Genomic DNA, 20,257 nt, shown 5'->3' on the forward strand with positions numbered 1-20,257 from the left:
TCTACTCCTCATATTCACTAGAAGGAAAACCGAATTTATGAACATCCACGTAATTCTGGTTTAAGGACTCACCCCAGGCAGAGAAATAGCATATGCAGAGGACAGTTAGGAAAGGACAGAAGATACATGAGTGAAGACCCCAGTCACTGCTAATCATGTCAGCAGAGGGTGCTTCAGTTTCTCTGTTATTCAGCCCTTTGGTATTATTCTTAGAATTTATTTCAAGCTCCGCTAAGTTTTATTTATTAAGGTGGTCGCACAACTCAGGTGTCTTAAAAGAACAGCTGCCTTCTGGCTTCAGGAAGAAGAGATTTTATCTGATTAGCCTTAACACCTTTTCAGTATGCTGTTTAATAATGACAACTTCTAGGAAGTTAAAGAACAGGCCCCTTCACTTTTAAAGCCAGATTTAAACCCCTAGAGGAGATATTGAAAAGCTTACCACTGTATTTGAATCTGGTCCTTTACCACTATTTTAATAAATTGTGTATCTAGTTTCTCAGCCCTTTCTAAATGATAAGATATTTCTCACTTATTAGGAATTCACTTCCCAGTGGATTTCAAGCACTGACAGCAAAGGCTACAGGACAAATCATCACGTGCCTAGCTACAAAGAAAATCCTTTTGTCAATATAAAATAAATCATTCATAGAAAAGATTAAATATGCATATATACTGATAACTAGAAACAATAACATCAGCCCTTCCCCACCTTTTCGGCAATCCAAAAATGCAAACCAAAGTGATTCAGCCAGCTCTTCAGCCAGCTTTCCTCTTTTTCTTATTTGAAGAGCTAAATCCCTATTTGGTGCAGAGGAATATGCAAGTGACACGAAGTCCGGTGGCAGCCAGACAGCATTGCTGGACTCTTTAGCTGCCAGGTTAATGTTAACAAGACGAAGGAGCCTGAGTGAATGAATAAAGAGTACTGACTGAAGTCTTTCTCAAACAAAAGATAAAGTAATATACACTCATGTCCTATCTGTGAAAGGATGGCCCTCAACCAAGCGCAGCGCTGGCAGGCAGATGCGTTTCACCCTGCTCTCAATCTGCTCATTTTAGCTGTGGAAGGGGTCCAGGAACCACCAGAGGGGCTGGCTGATGACAAGGCTTGCAGTATTTCCTTTTTTCCATCGGAGTGATTTTGAAATTTATACCTGTAAAACAAAGATGGAAAGGAGAGAAAATGGAGAAAGATGTTTAACTGGGAGTGTGAAGAATGGCACAAAACTTTAATATCTGAAGCTGAGCCATGTTTGTATGGGCAGGCATAGATTATCAGTGATCTGAAAATAAAAAGGAATGTGATAGCAATTTTTTTTCCCCTCTTCATTAGATTGCTGGAGATCACCCATTGCCAGCAGCTTTATTTCCCCTGTACCGAGGGTGCACAATCACTGAAGGTATGATTGCTGCTGCTGGAAGTTTCCACAGTCAGATGAAGGTCTTCACGGACACAGGGGCAGTACTCCCTCTCTCCAGAGCTTTAATCCCACAATCAACACATTACACAATGTCTTCCCCTTACTATCATCACATTCACCATCTTTCCTGGAAAGAAGCCACAGGCTGACATTGGCTTGAAACATTTGCTTTCTGGGGCAGTAATTGTTTCTGATGGAAGAACAAAGTTCTAGGAAATCAGTGGTTTTGCTTAAAAAGAAGTAGCCAGTATGGTTAAATTATCCCCCTCTTTAAGCCACACTGAGTTGGCCTCTGAGTGGCTTTGCAGCTTCCCCTAGGCACATGCCCAGCACGAAGAACAGCGTGGACTAACACTGAAAAAGTCAGTCAGTGTGCTTTGCTTGCAGACTGGATAAAGCAAGTAACATTCCCCTAGAAAAGAGAGCAACATGGAAGAACAAATCACACAAATCTCGTAGCGACAATACAAAACCAAGCCAACATGGTACAATTCCAGTCCGGAACTGCAGCTGAAACAAAACACTGTGTTTAGCTTTGGGCAGTTGCCGCATTAGGCCTAAGCTTCTACAACTGCAGTAAGAGTCGAAACAGATTCAGATCAAGCATTTTCATATAAGCAGATTGCAACAGAGAGAAGCAGTCATGTGCAGCAGACAGGTGTGCCCTGTACGAAAGCAAATAAACAGCAATGCCTGACCTAAAAAAGGTTTGGCTGTGGCTGGGGACAGGAGATGGTTACATTAAGCAGGCTGAAGTGCTCAGAGAACCAGGAAAGAGGCTAACAGGGGACAAGCAACGATCATCAACTATTATTGGGTCTGCAACAGAGGAAGGCATTTCAGATTGCCTTTGTAGCAGATCTTTGTGGTGAATTTACAGGTTTTAATGGAGTGTTTCCTTTGTTCTTCTTTCTCCCTCTCAGCACAGTACCTTCCATTGCTGTGCGAGACTAGTATCACTGTATTATACCCATGGGAAACAGCAGCCTACTTTCAAAGGAACATTCTCTTTGGAAGCACTTTTTTATCAGACAGGTTTCATGCATGTTGCATGAAAAAAGCCTGAAACGCCTGCTATCTTGTTAGGTAGCGGAAGGTACCTCAGATTGAAAAGTAATAGCTATGCTCATTGCATGAAATCTCAGTACTTTGGAAAGGTTATCGGTTCAGCCAGGTAGGACACATGATCGTCTCAGGCCAAGAGAGACAAGAGCCACCTCCATGCATTCAGCATTGCATTCTCCAATCCTTCTGGATGGGCTGGGAACCCACTATTGTTGCTGTGGATCATGTACAGCTGAAGCCCTCAGTAACTACTACACCTGCTAATTAAATAAGAAAGGAGCCCCAAACAGCTATAAACCCCTGACCCACAGGCATAAATCTGCAATGTGTTCACTGCCCCCAATACCAATGGGACTCTGCCTATAAAACAAAGCCTGTGATTCTGCACTGGGAGGCTGGAAAGGAAAGAAAGGCACCAGCTAAAGGAAAACTGTAGAGAAACGCAAGGGTTTTCACCTAGGTTACCTAAATACAAAAAGGAATAAAGCACTTAAGGTACTTTATCAGCTGGAATGAATTTGCTGGGAACTTCAAAAGAGTAATTTTATGATGAAGAGATTAGAAGAGGGTAAATAAGTAAATAGGAAATAGACTATTTTAGATCAAATTCTGTACCTTTAAAGTTTAATGAAAGTTATCAGGTAACCATTTCAACAAATTCAGAAACTTTAAGATTTAAAATGTTGTTATTCTAATCTTTTTATCCTAGACTTGTTCATGGTTTAGCTTTTTTTATTGGGGTCTCACTGAAACCTGGGATACTATGGACATACACAAAGAAGCAAAGTGAGTGTTCTTGGACTAGTGATGGTGCTGAATCACCATAGTAAGGATATACGACAGCAGACAAGATTGCTAAAACTATCATACAGTGAAAGCACAGATATGATGATAGAAATTCCAATAACTGCTTTGAAAAACAGTGATTCTTTCTGCAGGAAATCTTCCTTTGGCTATCAAAAGTAGCTCTAACTAGAACTGGAAAATTAGATTTAATTCTTCCATTACGCATCTGAACAAGAAGCTAAGTTAATTCCTAGCTGACTTACTTCCTCCTTGCATTATCTTGTTCCAGAGCCAAGCAAATGAAGCTGGTTGCAGCAGGTACACAGGGTGTTTTAAGTAAAAGGTACACAGGCAGGGAATACTGAGCTTGGAGCTGTAAGTATTTGCATCTGACTGCCAGTTCACAGTGAGGCACCAGCCAGGCAGAAAACAAGAAAAGAAAAAAAAAATAGTGGAGATTGTCCTTTCAGAAACCAATTGTACCATTTGAAACTCCCATCCAGAACGTGGCTACTTTAGAAGGCAACAGAATGCTTTGCCCTCACTTTGAAGGCTATGGCATTTCTGTATTTCCCCTTAGAATAAGTGGTCTCAAAAGACTACAGGGTGGCCCTGCCCTTCCACCTGCTCTAGGCAGGGAATGCATTTGGCTAGAAAAGGCTTTCAGGTACTTCAATGCAAGTACACTTTTATTTCTGCAGTCTTTAGACACCTGTATTCAGGACAAATTCCATCTCTGGTAATTCTTGTTCCTGGTAGGGCTGTGGGTTCAAAAATTGAATTTGTAGGAATTTACAGAATCACACTTTAGTTGATCTCTCAAAACATGGAGATGGATGCAGCCACAGATAGATGGTGACAGAATACAGCAAGGCAAAGCTGCTACAAAACTTCACTTTTGCAGCCTCTGTTCTTATCAATGAGGAACTATGCTATGAAACTATTCTTCCTGCCCTCAAAACAAGAGTAAGACCTTCTATGAAGCAGGAACCGATACGAACGCTTTATGCTTTGATCAGACTAGATTGTATTTCTCTTGATTGTTTTACACTGTGAGCATTAAATGGATTCTCTTCAACTCTTATTTCTTCCCAGTCCAAACACTCAATAATTGGATTGAGAAAAGAGAACAATTTCTTAGTGGTACAATGAAGATAATACTCACATGCATGGAAAATTCTGCGAAGTTTGCAAATGGAAAAACCTCTAAGTACTGTGATTTATCTATAATATTTACCTAATTAATGTACTGAAATTGTAAATCTTGTTACCTTTATGCACTTTTTTGTTGAGTTTGGGTGGGGTTGAGCAGCAAAGTTTTTTAGCCTTCCGACCTGAGGGTGAAAAATAATACATTACCAGTGGAAACAGATAATGCAAATAGCTGTACATATACCCTAAATGGGTTAGAGTCCACAAACATTTTCATTACCGTATTCACCATTGAAATCCTTGAACAGAGAGGTCTGTGAAACAAAGGATCATCATGGCCGATTTTTACATCTGTACATAGCTTTGTCCCTAGCATGGAACAGGAATTAATTCATTCTTTTCCATCATTACAAGCAGGTATGCCAAATACATTGTGAAGATTTTTTACCCTTTGAAACCTCACATGTTGGCAGGCAATACAAGCAGCAAATTCCAGCTGTTTTAACCCAAGAAAGAGACTGTCCACTCTTTTTAGAGTTGCATCACTTCATGAAAATATAAAAGATTACCAAGAGAAAAAAAAAGTATTTCTGTGTCCATATGCACAGGAGTACAATAAATTGCTCTGGATGGGCAAAGGCATTTAATTATTCCCTCCCTACTAGACCTAAATAGCTGTTGATTGCACTTGACACATTATGTGCTGGACACATTAAAGAGAGAAGAAAAGTTGACTCTGGAGGAGAGGTGGAGCAGAAAGGACAGAGGTAAGTGATTTCTCATCAACGAAATCTCATATATGCTCAATGTTTCTGGAAATCCCTGTGGCACAGTTCTACAGCCAAGGCTGTAGCGATGTTGGCTGCTCTGCCATCCAAGAGGTTTGACGTGTCTTGTCACCATAATTTCATTCTGATGTAACAGGCTTTATGTAAAAAGTACATCCATCTTGCACACGCAGGCACTTCTGCTTTCCCATCGGTGTGTTTATGGATAAGGAACAGTGTCCTTTGCACACTTCCTCCCCAACTTCTGACCTAGCGAAGCACCAAACCGGTAGGATGCACATTAACAAAAAGGGAACATTATTAGAGGATCCTGTGTGTATTCATTGGGGTTTTATTAGGTACTGCTGTCTCCTGTCCTTCCTGGACAGGCTTCTACTATGCTCCTGAAGACACATCAAGAAATTCTCCAGTTTCCTTAAGCTTCCCCCAAGGGGTCCAGGAAGCCTGAATAGAGAGAAGTAGAAAATGCAAAGGAAGCAGAAGGACTTCAGGTACCACAGCTTTACCAAACAGCTCTACCACTCAGAACAGATGCTGGTAAATGAGAAAACTGGGCAGCTGACTTGACTAGTTTGAAAGACAGCTTCCACATGTTTCTCCACACTCATATTGACACATAAAGTGGTTCTTATGAGGTTTCTTAGAAAATACGAAGCATGGTAAATCTGCTGCTCCTGACCTTTGGACATTTAGCTTATTTGTTTTTCCTTATCTCCTATTCATTCATGTGTAAAATAAACACCATGGAACAATCATGGTGGGTCTCCGAGATTTAAATCTCTGTAAATTTGTGCGCTTTGGAACACTGCAAAACGGTAACTGGGTGCCACAAGGTAATACAGCAATTAAATTATGGAATATCAGTGGTAAAAAAAAAAAAAAAAAAAAGTCAAGACTGCTTGAAGGTCAGAAGAGGTACTCTCACCTGTTTCACTATTCTATAAAGAACTTCTCATTCACTTCAGTTCTGGTGACCTGACTGTTTCAGATTCCCTTGTTCCATAAGGGTGGAAACTTTTTTCATTACTGCGTTTCTCACTATTCAGAAAATATATTATTTTTATATTGGCAGATGGTTATCTACTGGAAAAATGTAACAGGAATTTTTTTTAAGAGGAGCAGGCTTCAGAACACAGATTAAGGTAAAAATTAATCATGCTGTACTACATGCAGCAGGCAGTAACACAGAGGAAATGCTACTGTACAAACCAAAGCATTGACATGCAACCACATTCTGCAGCCTAAGTCCTTTCCTAAATTAATTCTCTCCTTTCCAGTTGTCAAGCTGTGCTTGTTTTCTTCAATTAAAATCAACCGAGAATAAGCATTTTATATCACAAAAGGAAAGAACAGGAAAAGAAAGGAGACTTGTGTTAGAAAAATATACTGTACCTTCTGCAGTAAAGACATTGAGGCACAAAAGAAAAGCAAACAAAAAGCCACAAAGTGCTAGGAGCTTCATCCTTCCAACTAGTCACGAGATGTCTTCAAGGAGGCTGAAGGAGCATTCTGGTCTGCCTCCAGTGCAACATTACCTTTTTATAAGGTAGATCAAAAGGAATGCGGTGTTCAGAATGGGTGGGGATTTGGCCTTTGTATTGCACTTCAAGGGATGAAAAGAAACAGCCCCTCCTATTACTAGAAGCAGTTTACTCAAAATCAGGCAGCAGTTAGCTGCATTAGTGTCCTACCAGTTAAAAAGGAGCACCTGGCTTTGCGTATTACAGTATACACATAGGGATGCTCTGATGCAGAGTGTTTGTCCTGTGGTTCACAGCAGCCTCCTTTGGTGACGTTGTGTGCTCCTTTGTGTGCCTGGAAAGGCAGAGCACAGCTGAAATGAAGCTGTGTGTACAGTGAACTGGAACTGAAAAGCCAAACCAAGCCCTGAGCGTTTAAATCAAAGCAACTGCCAATATGTTAACTTAATCAACAAAACAGCTGGTTAAGCAGCAGATTTCTGAGTTTATTATTAACTTCTCAGTATCTATTATATCTGGATAATTAAGTCTGTACAGAGATTCCAGTTAACAATCAAGATTAAGTAGTCCATCAAATTCAACACAGTATCAAGGTTCAAAGAGCATGCATTAAAAAAAAAAAAGGTACTTCAAGCAGGGATGAACTGCACAGCTGAGTCTCTTAAATAAGGCAAAAGTTTAGGTTTGGCAGCATCTGATTTTCACAGCTTATTCTGATAAGATTTAGGCCTTTCATAACAGAATATGCTATGAGCTACATAGCCTTAAAAGCTGGGAGCAATACCTGCAAGCCACTCAGACTTGGAATTGCAGCAGGACAGAAGGCTTCACTTTGCTGCACATACGTTGCCCTCTCCCCACCACCCCCAAATGTCAAAGGTTTCATATTCCAGGCTTTGGATTTGGCTTGTTTCTTGCACTGGATCAGTAGCCTTCCAAATTGGGTCACCCCTTTATCTACCAATTTTAGCCCTAAAAGCTTATTTCTACATTCCTACCTAGCAATATCCAAATATTGTGAATATTGCTAATGCCTGACAGTCTTTTTTTGCCAAGGCTGACATTAGCAAAGCTCTAGGATCAAATCACTAACAACACTTGCTACAGATTATTATTATCTGCATTAGTATTATCTTCAAAGTGCTTATGACCAGCCCTACCTCACCATTGGCACACCTCAATTGTTCAGGCTGTAGTGAGGTTTTTAGTTCGCATCACTGCTAAAACTTCTCAGAAAGTACTTTTACAGTTCAGTCAATGACACAGAGAAAAATGAATGGGATAACACAACGTCGATGTTGTTTTTGTATCAGGCTTTTGAATCGTTGAAACATATGGATGTGAGCCCTCATCTTGTACTTTTAAAATCAACATTTTTGTCGCTTATCACAGAATCAATCCTTTAATTTGCGGAGAAGTTCTATACTCCCCTCTAAAAGGGGAACAATCATTACTATTATCAAAGTAGATTTTGTCAGTTGTTTTATAAAAAGAACTATTTACATAAAATATATAAACTAGAACTAGTTATATAAACTAGAAGCATTATAGGAAGGACTTTTTGACACAGAAACATCTCTGCAGTACATTTTAGTAACGGAATCAAATTTACAGCTTTAGTGTACAAACAGAAATATTACATTGCTTTGGATGAACTCTAAATGGAGAAGAAAATGTGGCCCATATAGCTTTGAGCACAGAATGAAATCTAAGCTGGTAACAGCAGAATCTCTTCAGTCTGGCTTCCCTGAAATAATCTTTTCCATTTCATCAGCAGCTTTCCATTTTAGCAGACCAAGGTCAATTTATTACCAAAGAATTTCAAACTTGCATTTCTGCCAGTTACATGGCACAGCCCATCCCACTCCAATTCAGGAAAACCTTTGGCTGTACTTCTGTCCAGTCTTGCCCAGGAAAGAACTCACTTGATTTTAACAACATGGCAAATGACTTTCCTGTATAGGGTGTTAACCTACACCAAGATCTCAAGGTGGAAAGTCTCAGTTTTCTAGGCTAAGTGATACTCTTGTAAAGATGCTGTAGTTACTCCTTAACTCCTGTACTACCTGACAGCAAAGCTGAGGATGAGAGGGGGCATGGGGAAGAAAATGAGATTTTTAGATAGGGCATGTGACTTTACAAATATATTTTCCACATATTAAGTCAAATTTTATTAATTAAATGGAAGAAAAGCAGGCTAGATGGTAATTCACTGGCAGCAACAAGAAAAACACAAGAAGGAAAGGTACAGGCAGGCAAGTCATGCTGAAGGTCTAGCACAGCACGCAGCCCTTGCAATTACCTCCTTATTGGTGACTAAAAAGGACAAAAACAAGGCAGTTTTTTGCTGGTTTTGTTACATCTTTTCTTTCAAAATACCCAGTAAGAGATTTTGAGCAGTGACAATCTCACTGCATATACTAAATATCTGCACAGACAGTGGAGAACAAGTAGACATGATCTTTTCCAAGGCAAAAAAACAAACAAACAAAAAACCAACCTAAACTGAGTACGTGAAACAGCTGGGAAATTTCATGGGCTAGTCAGCCTACTTGCTAAGGCTTGCAGAAGATCTGAAATGTCGATTACGCACAGAAAGGATAGGTAGGAGAGTCATTTTTATGCAACATTCAATTAGGCTGTCTGAATAGTGGTAGCAGATAAGCAAATACATATCTCAGTGACTACAGTATTTTATCACCATTACACTTTGAGAAAGTTCTAGGCAAGCTCATGTATACATGATGACATTGCACATATAGGATAATAATTATCATCACAGAGGGAGTCTAGATATAAGCAGTTAGAGATTCTCAGTATGGCTCCGATAATTAAGAAAGTAAAAAATGATATATGCCTAATTCCACTTTTAAAATCTTGAATCAAATATTACTTAAATCTTGAAGGCTTTAATTGTTCTACGTATTTAAGCCTGTGAAAACCTAGGGAATTACAATATCCTAAATTTTGGTCTTGTTAAAGTCAGTGAGGCTTTTTCTACCACGTTGACTCCAAGCCAAATTCTCTATTTGTTTTTGGTAGGTTTTTTTGTTGCTGCTGTTTTGCATTTGTTTGTTTATTTTTTTTAGAATCCCAGGTCCTACTGAAATGTCTGGGAAAGATGGGGCAAAAAGGGATGCATGTGTGGAGTCCGAAAGCAAGAAAGGAAATAACATTATTTTCCCCATAATGTGTTTTAAGATGTATCACTATGTATGCTTCTAGTTGAATTAGTTCGGCTTTTTTTACAGACAAAAATTATACACTGAACATGATTGAATGATTTTTTCCAAAAGTTATATTGCTTTGGTTTTGCTGGAGGAAAAAGAAATGAAAGGCCTTGCTTTACTGACAAGTCAATTTTCTGACTTAGCATAACCATATATAGGTAGCAACCATGTGAACAGAATGTTTTAATGGTAAACCAGAAAAAAGAACCACTGGTTTGTTATCAAAAGACATAGTCTCTCTAATGATAAATGGTTAAAGCTCTCATCCAAAAAAATCTTGTTACTTGTTCTGACCATTTTAAAGCTTTTTACTCCCCGAAACAATTTTAATTTCACTGATTTTAAGACGGTTATTTCTCAAATTTACACTCAAGGTCTTCTCATGCTTCTCTTAACAAATGACTACCATCTCCCCCCACCTCTCCCCAAGAATGACTCTGTTGATGCTAGGATATCTTTGTTGAAAACAGAAAAATAACAAATAAAAAAAAAAAATCACATCACTGAGTGCATCTTAGCTATGCCTCTTAAAATGGCAGCTGCCTCACCCAACTGGCTTTCTTCCTTAACCATAAAGGTGAACTAGAAATGAAAAAAAAAAAAAAAAAAAAAAATCTCATAAAAGGCACATATTAACTCAAACCTATAAGACTTTATACCCAAAGAATTTTTCATGTATTTTTAGCATTGAATAGAACCATCACCTTCTCTTCCTGTGTGCACGATAAGAAATAAAAAATGAATACAGAAGAGGAAGGTAACCAGGTAAGATGGGAAATGAGTTGCATAAGAGAACCTCATCACATGATGGCTACGGTCATTTCCAGCTATGTTCATTTAATTAAACTGCGAAAGTGCCGGAATGTTAAATGCACTACAGCTGCTGCCAACACCTACCTCAAAAAGAGAAACGTTTTTCTTCTGAAATAATTACAACAGAATATTGGCAACAGGAATGTTTACAAAGATTTATTTTTCTAAATATAGATAACAGCATTGTAACTTTACCATCCACCCTAAGCAAGAAAGCATTTGCAACTTGGATGCCCCATTTGTTTTCTGCTTGGAAGAGGCAGGCTGCTACTTGGTCTCCTCTCTTACAACAATCCAAGCCTTCCAGCTACTGTGACGGAAAATGAAGCAAACCTGTATACTTATCACTGCACACTGAAATACCCCCCAGAGGGGAAACAGAGCAGGTGGTGGGAAGCTCTGCTGTCTGCCCGGGGGAACAGTTTTAAATGGTTTACACTTCTGCCTTTCAGCCTGCTCTTGTATTTCTCATTCTGAGTTTGGAGAAGCCAAACCAACCACATGCTGAAAAGCTATCGCGCCAAAAGTGAGCACAAAGGACTTCGCCAGATGAGTCTGAAGTATTGCCCACAAACCTCCAAGTCTGCTTGCTACCAAGGGAGGCTGCCACTATCTCCACAGCTTTGGCTGAGCACATAGGAAGATGTTACCTGCAAAGTGTTTTTGGCCCTCAGACCGAATAGGATCAGTGATCGTTACTCCAGAGCGTGGCAGAACAGTCAATTTCTGTATTTTCTCTTCCCTAGTGTGTACAGCATCTGCAGCCTAGATACTCTCATCCATTCTGCTGAAGACACATCACCTTCTATAAGAGATATTATCCTTAGTCTTACGTTCTTGGATTCTTAAGCTTTATTTCACATAATCTGCCTATAACCTTTGCCATTGTTGGCTGCCTATGTCCCCTACTCAGCACATCCGTGCCAGTAATTATGCTCATTTAGGTTAGCTTTTTAAATATTTCCTCACCTGGTATCTATAGTCACCTTCAGTTTCTGCCCTTGAGTCTGTTCTCTTTTCATACTGCTTTCTTCCCTTCTGCCACTCCCATGCCTTTTTCTCTCTCTGTCATCCAGTTCTGCCCCAGTGTCCTTCTTCCTTTATTATGACCTGGTAATAGGTGAACAACATTTTTTGTTGCAACTGTTTAACTGATTTTTTTTTTCCCCACTTAAACTATTTTTTCCCAAGGCATGAGTCTGCTTTGTGGCAGAAATATTTTGACTTTTCGATAAAATACAAGTGCATGAAAACCTAAGTAAGTGTTCTTTTTTTTTGAACCAGTATCAGATCATATACATGCTTAGACTCTACCATTATTCCTCATGGGAGAGAAAGTTCAAGCATGAAGTTTCCCACTCATGACATGGGCTAAATTATCCATGCAGGATAATCTTGCATAATATGTTATGGCTAGAAACCTGCTGATGCATACACGAAGCTGAAACGAGTTAGCTTTTGAAATCTTGTAAGAAGTCGGAGCTGTCCATTGAGAGACAGAAAAGTTTGTCTCACCATCACCAGTCTCCCCACCGAGCCGAAGCCGCTCTTGCCCGCTGCCAGGAAGCCCACGCCCTCCCTGGCTGCAGCGGCAGCCCTGCTTCAGTTTCACAGCACACCCTTGCTACCTGCCCTGTTCATCACAAACATTCACCTTGCTGTAGCCATGCCAACTCCCATCAACTGCCTTCCATCAACTGAAACCCATATATTGCAAGATTACTTCCCCATCCCTCCTCATGACTGCAGTTTTCCATTCCCTTCCTTTCTTGTATGCGCAGGCCTTGTGTTCTGCATATACCAACAAATACATCCACGTACTTCAGAGTGACATGCCTAATTACGGCTGGAAGGCTAAAAGTGGCTCAAGTTAATGTGGGTTTTGGTTTATTTGTTGTTTTTTTGTTGCTATCTACTCAAGTGTTTGTTAAAATCCCCCGCTTTACAAGGGGACTTCTAGTATGGCAAATATACTAAGGAACACTACAGCTATGGCAAAAGTTGAGCCTGTAATTAAATTAGCATCTCATAGACTAGGACTACAATAAGTTGTACTACGCCCCCATGCACCACGGAAGACATCGCTTTAAAGTGCTTCAAATAATCAATTTTAAATTATGATTTAAAAAAGCAGATTTCAATATCTACTCTTAATCTTGTTTCACATTTGTACACATTCATTATTTCCCCAAGGAAAGGTTCATGAAAGTTGGCTGATACAACCATAACTGTCACATCAATTTTTTAAAAATACAGCTTTTGCCTACAAGGCACTACTACTTTTTGCATACCTGAAGGAAGTACAAACACTTCTTTTCACATTCACAGAGCTCAGTACCTGCTTATTCTGCTTTCAATATTCATATTCATAATTTTAATACACCAGATTCACCTACCAGAGAATGAGGGGAGTACGTTTTTCATTTGTGATTTTTGCAAGGCTCTGCTCATTTAACTCCTGCCTATACAGCTCACAGTGTCCCCATTTCCCTGGCACTCATGAACTCCTTGCTGTTGTGGTAGGCTGTTATTCTTTGATGTCACCAGCTCTACCCTTCCTTCCTTCCTCCCTCCGTTGCTAAGATCCTATGCAGGTGTTGGTTATCCATTATGTAGGCTAGCATAAACGCCTGCCTTTACCACAAGGGCTGATTTTTCTTCCTTCTAATACTTATCCCTACTGCTCCTTCGTAAGTCACAGGACAGTGGTAGCAGCGGGCTTCTTGACTGTGTCTTTCTCAGAGCTCTTCCTCTGCCTTATGCCCTTGGCTATCTTGACTTCTTTCCCAAAGGGCACACATTCAGTTGGCTATCAAACATGCTCCACCTAGTCCTGTAACTGCTGCTCTTGAAAGCACGTTCAGCTCATTTCTCCCGCCTGCTAATTTTCCATTTCCTTCCTTTTCAGCACTACAGCTGGTGCTTCTGTGTTGTTTCATATGTATATAAAAAGGACAACTGGCACACGTAATTATGACCAATAAACTCTGTGGGACTTTTTGCAGGTCCAGGCATGACTCAATGATATGTAAACAGAAAATGGCTAAAAATTCCCCACCTTTTACAGGAATTCCTTATTTTGTTACGTGTGCCAAAGAACATTAAAGACAAGGCATATGTTTATCCTACAATTAAATTAAAATCTGATCCTAAATATTGACTACAGCTGATGTTTCTGAGGATTTCTATGATGTTTCAATTAATTCTACTTTAAATCATGATCTAAATAAGCAGCTGCATAATTTTTAATAATTTACTTCAAATCTTTTAACAAGCATATAAATTGGTTATTTTCCTAAGAAAGCGTTCTTCACAGTCAGCTGGTATAAGCAAGAAGGCCAAACCTGCCTCACGTAGAGAACAAGTCTCATAAGGAGCGGCTGAGGGAGCTGGGGTTGTTTAGGCTGGAGAAGAGGAGGCTGAGGGGAGACCTTATTGCTCGCTACAACTACCTGAAAGGAGGTTGTAGTGAGGTGGGGGTCTGTCTCTTCCGCCAGGTAACAAGCGATAGAACGAGAGGGAACAGCCTCAAGCTGCGCCAGGGGAAGTTTAGGTTGGATATTAGGAAAAACTTCTTCACCGAAAGGGTAGTCAGGCATTGGAACAGGCTGCCCGGGGAAGTGGTTGAGTCTCCATCCCTGGAGGTATTTAAAAGATGGGTAGATGTAATGCTTAGGGCCATGGTTTAGTGGTGGGCTTGGCAGTGATAGGTTAACAGTTAAACTTTATCTTAAGGGTCTTTTTCAACCTTAACGATTCTATAATTCTATGTATATATTTTGTTTGCACAGCAGAATACAAGATGAAATTTAGATCTCACCTTATGAAAATATTTAATGTAATTAGCTTTGCAATTTTCATCCAACTTGCCCCACCTCTAACACTGCTAGAAGCTAAGGTAATACACACTGGCCTTCATGAAACCTATGTAATAGTACACCTATAAAACAATAACACTTGACATGCCTGGTGCCTTTGTACAACTTGATTTGCTCTCCAAAAGGCAAAGATGACTCCTCCCTATTTCTGCTGGCATTAAAGAGCAGGACAATTTTTTTTTAACTCTTCAATATTTGAAAAGAATTTGGTAAGGCAGCTTATTTTTTCTTTGATAAATGATCTTCAGTTTATAGCAAACAGAATTTAGAACCAGTTGCCATAAGCTCACTTCAAATTTTGAAATGGAGTCATTTTGGAGAAAAAGAAAAAAAAAAAAAAAAAAGGCATTTAAATAACTCTTCCATGTAGTATTTAAGTAAGAACTGGATTTTTATTTCAACATTCAACCATCTTAGTGACCTTTAGTCATCATAATAAAAGTGGAGGTGGGCTCTTACGACACAGGAAACAGTACATCAATCTGTGGTAGCCCTCCGTGAGGATGCCTGTTCAGACCTGTAATCTGGCACTGGAAGGCCAGCTGCTACAAAGGCAAATAACCTGCTCGCACAGGGCTCTGAGATCAGTCATTAACCCAGCATTCACCAACTGCCATTTTACCAAGAAAGAACAGCCTCTGAACACAAGTGTAAACACAAAACTGACACACTCTAGAAACACATATGTCTCGTTCACACATACCCAACATGTCTCAGAGTGATGACTTTAGATCTAGCAACCTCTCCTTTGCCAATGATGAATGGGAAGAGGTTCAGAAAGACATGCTATCTTTGTTAACTCCTTCACTCAGTTTTGACGCTGCTTGGTCTGCTCTTGCAGACACCGTCATTAAGCTTCTTTTGTAAGGCATTTCTTTTTACTAACTTGTACGCAGGAGCTAAGCTTTAACTGAAAGATAGTGTTTTTCTTTTTTTTTATGAAGGAGCAATCTTGTAATATATTATGTATTCCCACTTCTTGCTAGTGGTCCTAACACTAAAAAGAATTACTGGAAATTTGTTTTTTAATTACCACAGTTTCATTTAGAGAAATAGCATGACAACATCATCTTATTGGAAACTGAGTTGGCCAAGAAGGAATTTGTGTGGGGCAGAGGGAAAGCTTCTGACCACTATCAATGAAAAAAAATAGAATTATGTATTTAACTGGAAAATCCACGATTAAATGTAACTTCCATGAAAAATACTAGTTAGACATTTTTATAAATTGTACGGTGGTCTAAGTATCTACAGAAGTACTGGACTTCTTAGACACTAACTTACCAGCACTTCAATGGTGAGATAGCAGAGGCATGATAATTTACTTGTACCAAGGTAATGGCTTTTGAGTTATAGGTCTTCATTTATTAAGTGCCAGACTAAAATCACTGCACCATCCCACCTAGACTGGACGCAGGATGGTACGCATCTACCATCACTACCAATTCACCTTATTCCTGACTGCAGCGATGGTCCGTCCAGAGATGAATGTCACTTTTTCCTCCTAAGCAGTACAATACATGCTCATCCATCACCATCTTTTCTAAGAAAAATGATGCCACAAAAAAAAGTAAAAAAACAATCCCCAAACTGCAAAACCAAAAAACGAACAATTGCATTTCTTAAAGCAATACATCCCCTTCAGGATTTTTGAAGAACTTGTAAGAACAAGAGTGACTTATCAGATTCCTCCCCCCCCCCAAGACAATGCAAGGAAACAAAATTCCAGATGTTTGCAATTTATATTTGAGCCCCAAGGGAATGAGAAGAAATAAAAGCTGAGCTGAAATGCAAAAAGCTCACTCTCCTATCATTTATGTCTATTTTGGAGACGGATTCAGACAAAACTTGGGCTCTCAATAGAGGCTTCAGAATTCTCCTATCTCATCAACATTTTCTAGCTAAAAGTAAAACCATTGTTGATGAAGTACGTGTTTTTTTCTTCCACTTGTTCCTAGTCACATAAATACAACTGCAGTGACCACAAATGCTTTGCGGGACAGACTGTGTTCATTGCATTGAAATGGTGCCCAGTGAACTTGGTCATAGGATTTTAGCTCATGCTAGATGACACTAAAATCAAACAATGGAACTTTCTCCTCAGACAAATATCTCTCTGGAGGAGCTGGCAGGAAGAAGAGAAGTTGAAACTCATACTGTTATAGAAATGCAGGCAGCCGTAGCTTCTAAATGCCTTAGTTCAGGTTCTGGACTTCATATTACCAACTTATTTTGGTTGTGTTAAACAATCAGCATAACCACAATGTACAGAAGAGTCGGGAAGAGGCCACAGTGGCCAACAGCATTTATACCCACTCAGAAGGACAAACTCCCTCTGCTATCCCTGAAACCACCTCCTGTCAGATCAGTACAGACAGGGTTTATCTGTTTTTAAGAAAGAGATCAATATGAAGATCAATCACAAAGTCTTTCCAGAAGCCCTAGAGGCTGACAGCTGCAGAGTATTTTCTGCTTTGGAGGCTTGCCAGCTAAATTAAACGCCTTATCTATTCAGGAAAAAGAAGAGCGAGATGCCTGCCCAGACATTTGTCATTGTACCACTTCATTTCCTCATACTAAGTTTTCTGGAACTAAACATTGGGCAACCAGACTAGTTATTTTGTATGAAAGACCCAATAGTGTCTTGTATTCTTCTATCATCTTTCCGAAAGAAGGAAAAAGCAAAGAAAAACTGCTTTCTCAAGCAGCAGCTGAAAGAAGAACGAATCTTTTAGAGCCATGGTACATGGCAAGAGAGATAACCCTCCCTGTTTAGGCGCCTGTGTTTTTCCCCACTCTGTGGGAAGAAGTGACATGCAGCAGAAACAGTTCTGCTTCCATAACAAGAAGGTTACACAGCTCCTCTCATCACCCCGTCATGGAGGTGTGAGCTCTGGCAGATTAGCTGTCAAAAGCAGTTTCCTAAATCACATCTTGCTTGAACTAGAGGACCAGACTACCACAAGAAGAAAACTTTTCCCTCACGCATAGCACACTTAGCACTGCATCCAGTGTAAATGTTTTTGGACTGAAGCCTTGCCTTGTTTCGCTACGCTCTCTGTTTAGAAGCCTACAGCTACCAGGTAAACTGGCCCTCATCACATCTAAGGCCTTGAAAGACTGGAGAGAGAAATCACATAAGAAACCAGGGGAAAAGGGGACACATCTGTTACTCCATCTTCACCATGCTGCCTGCAGGAGGAAAGTTAAAAACAAGCAAAATAAATACAGCTACAAGCCCCACCTTAATAGAGCAAGGCTATCCAGAAGAGTGACCTGTGAAGAGACAAAAGAGTGAACACACAGAGCTTAGAGATCACAAACACCACATGCAAGACTCACAGGCATGTCAGCTGCCAGCTCTGCAAAGGCTTTACTTGCAGGGCACAAACTGAGGAGTGGCAGGACACTTGCTGAAAAAGCTCTGTGAAAGATGTTTTAAAGCCTGCTCCAGGGCAGGGCAGTCTCCTAAGTGATTATCAACTCACCATAAACTGCTAGGTGAAATGATAATCTGTCTTGCTTTTCATTCTGGTCTTTACTAGTTACTATATCCCAGACACTGTCACTACTTCCTCTAATACAGTGAATACAACTACAGCCTGCAGTTTCTACACAACGTACCCTCCCCCCTTGAAAACGGAGGCCGGCACACACTCCAGAGGACTACGTTGGAGAACTACGTTGGTTCACCATAACTAGTCTATGTTGAAGTAAATTAACTTTGTATCCTGAAAGTTCTTAATGCTCCCTGCCTTCTCACAGCTCAAAAATTAGTTTCATTTATCTCTAAATTTAACAAGACCATTTGTTCCAACAGTTTTATTGTCCTTATACCACAAGCAGCTGCTTCAACCTGGTTAGAAAAAATTCTTATATACAAAATGCAGATTCTTCTTAGAACGGCATGAGCTTTTAACAAAATATTAATGGGTATTTTAAATACATTAGCATACCATGTCCAGAAATAATGACTCTATGAAGACTGCAATTTTAAGAGTTTATCTAGTTTCTTTTTGGCAAGTGCAAAAGAACACTCTGGAGCATGCCTTAATTTAACAACAAGAACTCAAACTACTTTTTTCAAGATTTTGAGAGATATCCTTTGTGGCTTTTGAACATGAAGTATTAGTAATGTGAATCTGAGGATGCCTCCCTTATTCCCCTGGACGATTCAGAAATACTTACCTCTGCACTCAGTTTCCTTCCCAGCCCCCAACTCACCTTGGCAAACAGCAACAGCGTTTTTTCAACTGCAAAGACGTAATACAACATTTGCTGCTCCTTTCATAAAATTAATGCCTTAAAGACTATTGTACAAATGCCTTAGACTTCCAGCTGTCAGACTAGATCTAAAGTCACAGGTTAGCAGGCTATATAGTAACCTGTGTTTTCATTCCATCTCCTCTCTCCAACCACTCCCCTGACACACTTCTGTCTTACAATTTTGTACTCTTCGACCTTATTTGTTAAAGACTTTTCCTTCTTCTGGGCGAGTCTGAAGATGACCCTAGTTCATTGCTTCTAGTCTTTCATTTTCAGTTTGCTTAAGAACATCTTCTGCCTTCCCACTTCTCCCACTGTATCTTAGGTGGCATTTACAATTAGCTAATTCCCTGAACCACAGGTGGAACCTGAGGAGGAGGGAGCTCTTAGCTTTTTAATCCCCATGTCTCCTGGAAATACTACACTTTCAGCTGACTTTTTTTGGTGCAGCTCTTTGTCTCCTTTGTACTTACACACGCTCTGCCAAGGAAAGTACTACTCCCACCCAGCACCCACGTCTGCCCCACTGCCCCAGTTAGATGCCGCTAATGCATACTCCAGTGTGAAAGGGCACAGGGGCAAAAGATCAACCATGTTGCTCTTGAAGCAATTCCTGCTGCCTGGGACTACCTGACTAACCAACCTGGAAACATGGCACAAATCTTTGTCCACCTTTATCAGTACGAGCTACCAATGTGACTGAATGCACTGCAACCACCGAACTGTAGATTCTCAACTTTACTGTCTGTAAAACAAACAAAACAAAACCCAGAAAACCTTTTCTACCTCACCCCCACTTTCCTCCCTTGTAATTCATGGATGCAACTATAGCCCAAGTGAATAAAGTGGTTTTGACAGACTTGCTTCAGTTAACTGATGAAATAGACTCTCAAGTGCCACTACTGTGTGATTACTAAACAGATTTTACATCTCAAGCCTAAAAAGGCCGTTAGTTGACCATCCAGCCCAACCTCCTGCATAATTTCTACCAAAACGCTGCTCCCAGTAACCACCACACTATAGCACGAGATCCAAAATTGACTTGAAAACTTCAAGAGAACTAACCACAACCCCCATTAACCTGTGGCAAGTTTTGAAATTTCCCCCCCTTCAACTGTGTTTCTGGGTTCTACCCTATTTTATCATGACTATAATACAGTTCTCTTTCTGGTTAAAGAAACTTATGATTCCCTTTTTTTTTTCCTGCTATGCTTACACACAAATATGTCTTTCTCCTGTATTTGTTGTCAGTTAAGCAGCTGCTTAAGCTTCTTCTCACTAAACAGTACTAAAATTCTTAAATCTCATGCAAAAACATGAAAATTGTCTTTTCCTTAAATATGAGTTTTACTTGAAAGAAGAAACCATGAAAAT

At 39.9% G+C, this 20,257-nt stretch overlaps 1 protein-coding gene across 1 annotated transcript in view; it reads right to left on the reverse strand.

The window, feature by feature from the left end:
• The window catches only part of CDHR1 (cadherin related family member 1), an 87,577-nt gene that overhangs the window by 65,567 nt on the left and 1,753 nt on the right, over positions 1-20,257 (reverse strand). The window contains exons 2-6 of the mRNA XM_009465932.2: positions 17,862-17,893; positions 16,068-16,160; positions 11,390-11,849; positions 4,547-4,609; positions 713-1,157 (exon numbers count right to left, since the gene is read on the reverse strand). The gene's annotated coding sequence lies outside the window, so the exon portion shown is untranslated. The remainder of the gene's footprint in view (positions 1-712; positions 1,158-4,546; positions 4,610-11,389; positions 11,850-16,067; positions 16,161-17,861; positions 17,894-20,257) is intronic.

Source organism: Nipponia nippon, unplaced genomic scaffold (assembly GCF_047370975.1).
Source record: "Nipponia nippon isolate SJK-2023a ecotype South Korea unplaced genomic scaffold, ASM4737097v1 scaffold_3, whole genome shotgun sequence".
Lineage (NCBI taxonomy): Eukaryota > Metazoa > Chordata > Aves > Pelecaniformes > Threskiornithidae > Nipponia > Nipponia nippon.